Raw genomic sequence first — 10,794 nt, 5'->3', positions numbered from 1 at the left:
TTGTGTGTTTGTACAGATGTCTGTCCCCCTACATGAGGACGAATTGAGTCGAGTTTTCAAGGCAATCGTTTTATACAGTATGTGTTCACTTCCGTCTATTTTTGAGGTTAAAACAAAAGTCGAAAAACATTTTCCATAAGAGTAATTATGTCTCTTCAATTGGAATGGTGGACGGTGGCTTGCAAACCGAGCCTCACGGGCGGTGTCCAGGAGTGTTTTTTTTAAATAACAATAAATACAATGCGCAGGGATGTTAAATTCGCTGCACGTGATGTGCAACGTACGCAGAGTAAAACTTGTGTTCATTTACATTCATATGACGTCTAATAAATAAAGAAGATAAAAGCACACCTGACACCAGGCTGAGGCTTCAGACTTTGTCATGCTCACGAGGCTGCAAGGTCGATTAGATTGTTCCAACCCGTCATATTTGATGGGCTTTTTAATAGTCATAAATAAAGCTTTATTTGATGATGTGGATTATGAGAGAGCTTTATATTCAAGAGCACTAAGATAGAACGATATGGAAGCCAGAAAAAACAACTAAAAATGTTGCTTATTCATAATTAACTTAATCAACCAATGACCAAGAAAATTGAAAGTCACGTGACTCAAAATTCAACCCAATTAAATATGCAATGTGTAACGTGTGCTATCATTACTGTGATTACTTAGTAATTAGCAATATTTATAACATCGATACTTAAGGACACCATAGATCAGAAACATTAATATGGGAATCACTTGTAATTGCTTCCTTTCGAATGTATAAAGTCCAGTCTCCTTCAACTGATTTAAAAGCCCATTGTGCTTGCATTCTGTAAGCAGATCAATAACTCAAGTAAATCAAGAATTAGTGATTAGAATGAACTCTCGATTAAAAATGTTTGCAACGAAAGTAATTTTTAATGTAAATACGACAAAAGTTATTAAACAAGAGACGAAAGAGGAGCTTCTTACCGTTGCCTAGCATCCTGTTCCAGCATCAGCTCCATTGTCTTCAGTTATGTGACCCGCATTGAGAAGACTTCGGCTGCACTGGCAGACCTTTATTCGGCGATATATTTATTTACGGAAGATTTCCTACTGTTTTGTCATTTTTCCTGGGATACTGACTTTAAGTTGCATTAGTATGCAACATTTCAGCTTTCTACACAACCTATGAGGTACTCAACATTTATTTAAGTGAGCGAGCCAGTGGTTGCAGAGATGTGCATGTATATATATATACACTACCGGTCATAAGTTTTAGAACACCTCAATTTTTCCAGTTTTTATTGAAATTTACGCAGTTTAAAGTCTCGATGTACTCTGAAATTAAGCATAGAACAAATAAACAATTGGAGATAAAAAAGAAATCATAGAATCATTTTGTTTGACAAAATTTAATTTACATTTTTGACTCGGCAAAGTCGCCACCTTTTGCAGAAATAACCGCCGAACAAACTCGTGGCATTCTTTCTACAATGGAAATCAAATATTGTTTGGGAAGTTCTTCCCAACACTGTTGCAGAAGTTCCCACAAATGTGTTGCACTTGTAGGTTGCTTTGCTTTCACCCTTCTGTCCAGTTCATCCCAAACCAGCTCGATGGGGTTTAATTTTAGAGACTGTGCTGGCCATTCCATGATTTGAAGCTTTCCGTCTTGTTCTTTTCCTCGAAGGTAGTTTTGACATAGCCTGGAGGTGTGTTTCGGGTCATTATCTTGCTGTGGGATGAACCCCTGACCAACTAGGCGTATACCAGAGGGTATTGCATGGCGCTGCAAAATGCTGTGGTAGCCCTTTTGGTTCAGGGTGCCAGTCAATCTGTGCAAGTCGCCGACTCTGGATCCAGCAAAAGAGCCCCAGACCATCACGCTTCTTCCTCCATGTTTGACAGTTGGTGTCACACACTGAGAAACCATCCTTTTGCCTACTCGACGGCGTACAAAAACTCTGCGTGATGAACCAAAGATTTCAAATTTTGATTCATCGGTCCATAAGACCTTCTTCCAGTCTTCAGTCGTCCACTGGCGGTGCTTCATGGCCCAGCAAGCCTCTTTTTCTTATTTTTCTATCTTAGCAATGGCTTTCTTACTGCCACTCGACCTGTCAAACCTGCAGCTCGAAGTCCTCTCTTCACAGTTGAAATTGAGACTTGCTTACTTCGACCAGTGTTAAGCTGTGCTTGAAGCTGTTGTCCTGTGAGCCACCTATCATGCAAGCTGTTGACTCTCAGAAACTTGTCTTCTGATTCTGTTGTGGCTTTGGGTCTGCCAGACCTCTTCCTGTCAGAGTTTACTCCAGTTTCCAATATACTACTTCCTGCAGTGCAATATTGTCCAAATAATGCTTCAGAGGGTGTAATAACAGTCTGTTCCAATACTGCTTTTATACAGGCAGGGGATTTGTAATCAAGTAATCAGCAGCGGTTGGGACACCTGTAGGAATTGTCTGCATCAACTTTCAAGGCTTAATTTACTTACATTGCTGCATAACAGTTGGAAGTTGTTAACCCATTACTTGTTTCCTGCAGAAGGCCATTTTTTACAATATAACTGTGCAATTTACTTTATTTTCCCGTTTTTGCTAACCTAAACTTTTTTTTAAACCTCAAGCAGTTTACTGCTTACCTTTGTACCATTTCAGGTTATTCACTGGACATTAAACTGCGTAAATGTCAATAAAAACTGGAAAAATTGAGGTGTTCTAAAACTTTTGACCGGTAGTGTATATATATATATACACACATCCCATGTGTATCTCTTAAGGGGGGTGGGGGGTTTTAATTTTTTTGAAAAAAAACCCAAATTATTTAATTGTATATTTTTGAAAAAAAAATCACCTTAAATCTTCAACTTCAATTGTTTATAAAAATGGATATATCATGAATATTGCAAATACATTTGTGCAAAACAAATGTTTTTATTATGATTGGTGCAAATCATGACAATACAGCAACTCACATCCAGTCATTTTCCACAGTTGAAACACCCTGTCTCGAGAGCGAGGTGTGATGAGATGTTTTGAATTGTGCGATGTGTACGTGGTGGTGCGGTGTTTTGAATTACATGTGATGATGAGGTGTTTTGAATTACATGTGCTGATGTGTTTTGAATTACATGTGCTGATGAGGTGTTTTGAATTACATGTGATGATGAGGTGTTTTGAATTACATGTGCTGATGAGGTGTTTTGAATTACATGTGCTGATGAGGTGTTTTGAATTACAGGTGCTGATGAGGTGTTTTGAATTATATGTGCTGATGAGGTGTTTTGAATTACAGGTGCTGATGAGGTGTTTTGAATTACATGTGCTGATGAGGTGTTTTGAATTACATGTGCTGATGAGGTGTTTTGAATTACAGGTGCTGATGAGGTGTTTTGAATTACATATGCTGATAAAGTGTTTTGAATTACATGTGCTGATTAGGTGTTTTGAATGACATAGCGTTTACATGGTGGTGAGGTCTGTCATTTCTTGTCATGTCACTGAACTACTCCCTCAAACTTTTGTGAAGTTGGCCCAAACTTAGTCTTCACCTACCGCTCACATGTGTATGTCCTAAGGGGTTCCTTTTTGAATTTTTGTGAAAAAAAAATTTTTTCAACTTAAATCGTCAACTTCAATTGCTCATAAAAATTCCCGAACATGGCATGATGAGGTGACAAAGATGATAAAAGAGATGTGCAAAGTAATGGAGGTTAAGGAATGGGCAATGAGTGAACACATAAACATGATGGAACTTAAAATGGAAACGGATAAGGTGGCGTTAGAGAGGGAACTCGTAGGGGTGCACCGGGAGATAATGAGGGTAAAAGAGGAGCAAGAGGTTTAAAATGAAGTAAACATAATTGCGGAGGAACAAATAGTGTTCCATGTGTGTTTGGTTCCATATTTTGTGAAATACCATATACCGTGAGATCTCGGCATCATGTGAGATCTCGCGAGAGCACGCCACAGCATATGGTCTGACGAATAAAGCAGTAAATTTAAAAACTACATGTAAAATGTGCCCCATTTGCTGGGGGAGCCAGAATACTGTCAGTCTGCCTTTGAAATGTGGAAAAATTAATTTAACAGACACTTTTATGTACGCCTGGAACGTATGAAGTCAAGACCGACTCTGCCAGGAAGTCACGAAGTACGGTACAGTAGAAGCGATCACATTTTTCTTTGTACTTGCAGCTGTTTCGAAAGCAATAGGTGTTTTACATGAATCGTGGTTGTTTTGAAAGATATGTTGATTCTCATTGTGAGTTTGGAAGCAAAATATATTTGATAACCTTCGATTTCCCAGCGGTTCTTTTTAACGTTTTACAAATTACCGAGCCAAATGTTTCTCCCCGTCACACGATGATTGCCAGCTGTTTATAAAGAATAATGCTTATGCACATCTTGAAACATCTGTAATGCAAGGTTTTTTAAAATTTTGTTTGTTTGTTTTTTGAAATTTGCTCCAAACAAGGTGAAAGCTGCTCAAGATTTGTGGGTTGTATAGAGTACAGTACAACTGTAATTGGTCATCGGAACTGTACACTGACTCAAATCTGCCAATGCAGATTACCGAACAATGCCCGATATCTGCCAGATCCGATATCGGCCCAGGAATAATGTATGTATGTATGTATATATATATATATATATATATATATATATATATATATATATATATATATATATATATATTTATGTATGTATATATATATATATATATATATAAAATAATGTATGTATATATTTATGTATGTATGTATATATATATATATATATATATATAATAATGTATGTATGTATGTATGTATGTATGTATATATATATATATATATATATATATATATATGTATGTATGTATATATATATGTACGTACATACATACTAGTGGGGTATGCTTACACATTGTAAGCAAAAATGAGCCGTGCTTCGTAATCAACCTCCTGCTAGATATCAATTGGTGTTTTTATTTCACAGTTTACAGTGAAATAAATTACAATTTTCAAATGCTGGATGGAAATTCAGGTTGTTGTTGTTTTTCTAAACAGACGCATTTATGATATTTTACTTAAATTTTCAGTTGCGGACGCTTTCCTACAGTTATGTGATTGTTCCCGGTCTATCGGTTTCGATTTCCATTGCCTCGCGAAATTTCAGCTTTGCACGTCACCCGGAAGGTGCCAAACATCAATTTCAGTCAGTTAGTGGTTATATTGGGCTTTATATGCTGGTATAATATATATGTATATATACGCTGTATAGTGAGTCATTGGTTAGAATGAGCTTGATGAAATCCATATATATACTGTACATCTAATATATAAAGCTCTTTCTAACTACTAACTCACTGACAGATTGAATGACAGATTGATGTTAATGTTCGGTACCTTCCAGGTGTCGTAAAAAGGTGAAATTTGGCTTGCCGACGGACATCGAAACTAGTATGCTGGGAAAGGTCATAGAATCGTCGGAAAGTGTCCGTAAATGAAAGTTAATGGAAATACTCATAAACGCTTCCGTAAGAAAAAAAAAAGCCCCCCTCAATCGATATATAGCATTTGAAAATTGCAATTTCTGTAACTGTCAACTGTGAAATAAAAATATCAATAAAAATTTACATAACTGTAAATGCGTCCGCAAAAAAAACAAAAAACAAAAAAAACCTAAATTGATAACTAGCAGCAGGTCGGTGATGCTTGCCTATAATCATAAAGCTTCTATTTATTATGTATCTGTGTGCGAAGCATGGTTTGCTATTGCTTACACAATGTGTATATTTGTAATGCAATACAAATTGACTCTACCCATGCTCTTCTAGCTGAAGAAAGCTGCATAAAGCAACCAAGAAAAGCTACAGGAGGTAATCCGTTTGTTGTTTCAAACTCTACCCGAGTTCCTCTACAGCTGCAGACATTCACAAATAGTACATACATGAGAATCCCAATGCTACATGCCCCCCATAGCCGCCGGCTGGTTTCATCGCTTGTTGGCGAATCATTATCGACAGCGTAGATAGAAAAAGGGCTTACCTTCTGTATGTTTTCTTCGTTGCTTTGTACAGATTTCTTCGGCTGGAAGAGCATGGGAGTAGTTAATTTATTTCATTGATTTGGTGAGGGTTGATTGGTTATTCCCTCCAATTACAGATGAGAGACGTTTTTGGGTCTTGTTGAAGACATATATGTACTGGCAGGATAGCCTAGAGGGTTGCCTCTAAGCTGTCTAGCCTAGGTTTAAATCTCGGCCCAGCTATAATCTGTCATCCCGGTGTTTCACAGGCAGGGTGATTCTTCAATGTGTGTGCCGTCCCTCGGATGGATGTGAAACTGACCATCACTTCCGCTGCATTAGTTGGAGGGTGTGAAAGATGTCATGGGGACCTTCGTGAAGAGTAGGCGAGCTATCGACAGCACCATGGCCAGATTACACATTCCTGTCCGAACTACTTAGTCAACCATCAGATCTGGTCAGGCAGTTCATGAAAGACTCGGGTCAAAAACCTGCCCCCAGACAACCCCACAAATAACGTGGGAATAATTGTGGCCGTTAAAGAATGAGAAGAATTATATACAATATACAGTATATATATATATTTGTGCAAACCAGACCTGATGAAATTATATTGCCTGATGATATCGGGATGTGTATGTAGAGGACTAAGAATGCACAGCTTAGGGAAAATGCTCATGTGCACTCCTGCCCGGAGCTCCGAACTGCTGGAAGATGGGCGGCTCCATCTAATTACGGCTTTTCCCGTTCGCAGTCGGATACCATTAGGTTCACTAGACTGCGGGAAGATAATTAAGTATCCTCGCAGCGGTGGTGGTGGGACGAAGGCCTTACAGCCTGAAAAAAATAAAAAAATAAAAAACGCGCTTTCCCTGCAACACATGAATGCTTTGTACCTTCGACATTTTGTCTTTGTCCAGCTTTCTTGTTGGTTTGTCCCAAAATAATTTTGTATCATTTGAAGTGTTCGTACAATTTTTGAGTGAAACTCAGCAGACTTTCCATGTCAATTGCAAGCAAGCTTATACATATATATATATATATATATGTATATATGCACTGGTGGAGTGGCGAATGGGGATTGTAAGATGTGATTTGTGTTGCGTTCGATGAACGCCAAAGAGCCCGTCGCTCGGATTCGCGTGAACGGTCCAAATGAACGAGGGTTTAAGCGCCCGGGGACAAACCACGCGAGCTACGTATCGGAGTGGGGAGGGAATGGGAGGGAAGGGGGAGTACACCAAGGAGCACAGACACTCACGGATGCTCTTACATCACACGCTGCGTTACTCCTGGTGAAGTGTCCACGGCGCTAATACGTCAGGCTACATGTACATAAACTGTACACGTGATGGCAGTCATCCTGTGTTGGAGACGCGTTTCACATCATCACCGACCAAGTGCGATCGGACGAGCATGCACCGGGCAATCTTCTCAGGAAAGGCTCCTCGCTCCCGCAGCGGCCATGTTTGTTTGTGGAAGGAAGCACTGGGATGCCTTTCGCTTGAAGCACTAAACTTTGCGATTGCTTCCAGGGTGGAAGACGTGGGTAAACATAGCGGATTGACCGTGAGCGAAGGCGTCAAGCTTAACAAGCCGAGCAAATGCATGGAGCAAGTAATTGTTTCAAGCTCAGTGAGACATACTTATGTCCATCATGAGCCAACAGATTCTCTTCAACAGTATTTCCCACCCAGGTAATAATAAATTGTGCTCCAAAACCTTGTCCTTAATTATGACTCTTCAGTTAGAGCACAATATACTTTATTTCCATTGTTTTGTCTTGTGTGTTTACACATCCCCCAAATAAGATGCATGAGATGTGCATGCTGGGCTGTGTACAGGCTAAGCATTTGATCCGTTGAGCTGTGCATGCGGAAAGCGCAGCCGGGTTCCTTCAATCTCACATAGCCGGCATGTTACACAGCAACGTAACACATGCAAAGCAATTACACATGAGAATGCACACTCCATCAAAAAAGTATCCACACTAATTTTGAGGAGAGCAATCGATCAATCAATAATAATAATATTTTTAAATATCTCCACTCCTAATACAGGCCCCACACATATTATCAACTTTCCAAATGTCATTTTCCATCTCACGGTGTGTTCATTCATTCCTGTGTATTGTCCTGCATTTGAATCTTTATAAATCTTTCATATATATATACATATATATATATATATATAAATATATAAACATACATACATACATATACATTTACATATACATGTATATATATATATATATATAAACATACATACATACATATACATTTACATATACATGTATATATATATATATATATATAAACATACATACATACATATACATTTACATATACATGTATATATATATATATATATATATATAAACATACATACATACATATACATTTACATATACATGTATGTATATATATATATATATATATATATATATATATATATATATATATATATATATATATATATATATATATATATATATATATATATATATAACAACATATTTATTAAAACAACATTAAAGAATGTCAAATTATACCTCAATACTTACACAAAGTAGATCAACTTGCGATTCTATTGATTGACGTTTGTTTAACTTGCCCTAAAACATCGATGTACAGTGTTTACACACACACGCACATGCACACACACACACAGACACACATACATATATGTATATATCGATGTATTTTTCAAAGACGTGATGAAAAAGGAAAGAAAGAAGTCGTGTGAGTATCATTTACAACATCCTCCAAATCTTAATATGTTGCTTGATGGAGAGCTGCTACTGTTTTGCGAAAATGATGGCAGTGAAGGTAAAGGTACCGCATGGGTATACAATATTTGTGTTCCTTGTAAATGCTTACATTACAAGCTAAAATAATGAGATGTTCTTGTGGAACATAATGTGTCTGGATATAATGATTACAATGCAATGCAAAATAACTGTGAGATGCAATCTCCTTGACATTACCAAATGATTACTCGTCTATTTTATAGAAACCTCAAGTAAACCATAAAATAGCGGAAGGATATAAACAAATTAATACAACACAGTTGAGCTGTGCGGTGTGTGTGTGTGTGTGTGTGTGTGTGTGTGTGTGTGTGTGTGTGTGTGTGTGTGTGTGTGTGTGTGTGTGTGTATATATGTTGGAACCCATCTGTGGATCGGTCCCATCGGCCGATGGGCGACCCATCTGTGGATGCACGAGAAATGACAATGCAGACCCATCGGCCGATGGGTCTGCGCCATCTGCGGATGTGTTGTTCACCTTGAAGGAATGTGTATGCATCAATGGTGGATGAGTATGTTTATTTGAACCTAAAAATATTATCTTATTTTTATCTTATCGACAAACGGTTATCGACAAACCACATGTCACGGACTGCTTTATAAACATTTATGACATCAATTGCTTATTTTTAGGTTCAAATAAACATACTCATCCACCATTGATGCATACACATTCCTTCAAGGTGAACAACACATCCGCAGACGGCGCAGACCCATCGGCCGATGGGTGTGCATTGTCATTTCTCGTGCATCCACAGATGGGTCAGACCCATCGGCCGATGGGACCGATCCACAGATGGGTTCCAACATATATATATATATATAGTTCATAATGGGTTGTCCAAACTCTTACAATCGAGCAAATCAATTATTTGCTTCCCTCGACGTTTCAATCAACAACACGTGGTGCGTGCATCCATTGACTTTTCTCGGGAATCAAAATACTCAAAGAAATGTTTTTTTTTAACCTTTATGGAATTTTATTTTACAACTGAGGAAAGTCAACTGATGCACCTCGGGCATGATGCCATGTGTTGAGTGAAACAACGAGGGAAACAAAAATGTATTTGTTCGATTGTATGACGTTGGAGAACTCATTATGAACCATTCTATACTCCCAACCGCAAATCTTTACCTCATTTATTTATATATATATATATATATGTGTGTACACAATACACACACGCGCACATACACACATAAGAGGTGTTTCAATAAAGTCCATACGACTTTTTGAATCAAAAACGAAACTATCTTGTTGTTGTGCACTGCCTTATGGGTAACCACTGCCTGATGACGTGCAGTCATTCCATCACACACCAATGCCATCTGTTAGCTATTATGAACACTCAACAACGCCCCTTTCTCTGTTGTTTGATTAATTTTTCTGTAATTATTAAAGTCTTCCATTATATTAAGACATCCTATATATCGTCACGTGATACTTTTGAAGCAAGCCTCACGTGATACCCGAAATAAGAGAGTTGCATAAAATGGCGGCATTTATATACAAGTTAACATGAAATGATGAAAAGGATGTGCTAATCGCTGGAATGTAACTGTCGAAAGGTCGTGATAAAAGTGCGGGATTTCTAAATGATGCATGGACTATAAAAGGGTGCCGTACATTCTGCAGAATTTATTACCTGTATGAGGCACAGTCCGCAAATGCGCTCTCTTTGAGTGTGACATGAGCTCCAATGAAAGGCAAAAATCTCATGGTGCTAACAGCTAAACTTTACACATTTGGATGTACCAACTCTCTCTTTCTTTCTCTCTCTCTCTCTCTCTCTCTCTCTCTCTCTCTCTCTCTCTTTCTCTTTCTCTTTCTCTTTCTCTTTCTCTTTCTCTTTCTCTTTCTCTCTCTCTCTCTTCTACCATTACCAACCATGTAATTTATTCATGAATTGTGTGTGTGTTTATATTGGCTGGCAGGATGGCCTACAGGTATGCACACTCCCTTATCAGCTGTCTAGCCTGGGTTTAAATCTCAGCCCAGCTATG

This window comes from Myxine glutinosa, chromosome 2 (assembly GCF_964187855.1).
Source record: "Myxine glutinosa chromosome 2, kmMyxGlut1.1, whole genome shotgun sequence".
NCBI lineage: Eukaryota > Metazoa > Chordata > Myxini > Myxiniformes > Myxinidae > Myxine > Myxine glutinosa.
The sequence above is the reverse complement of the archived record's forward strand: the minus strand, read 5'-3'. Positions refer to the sequence as shown.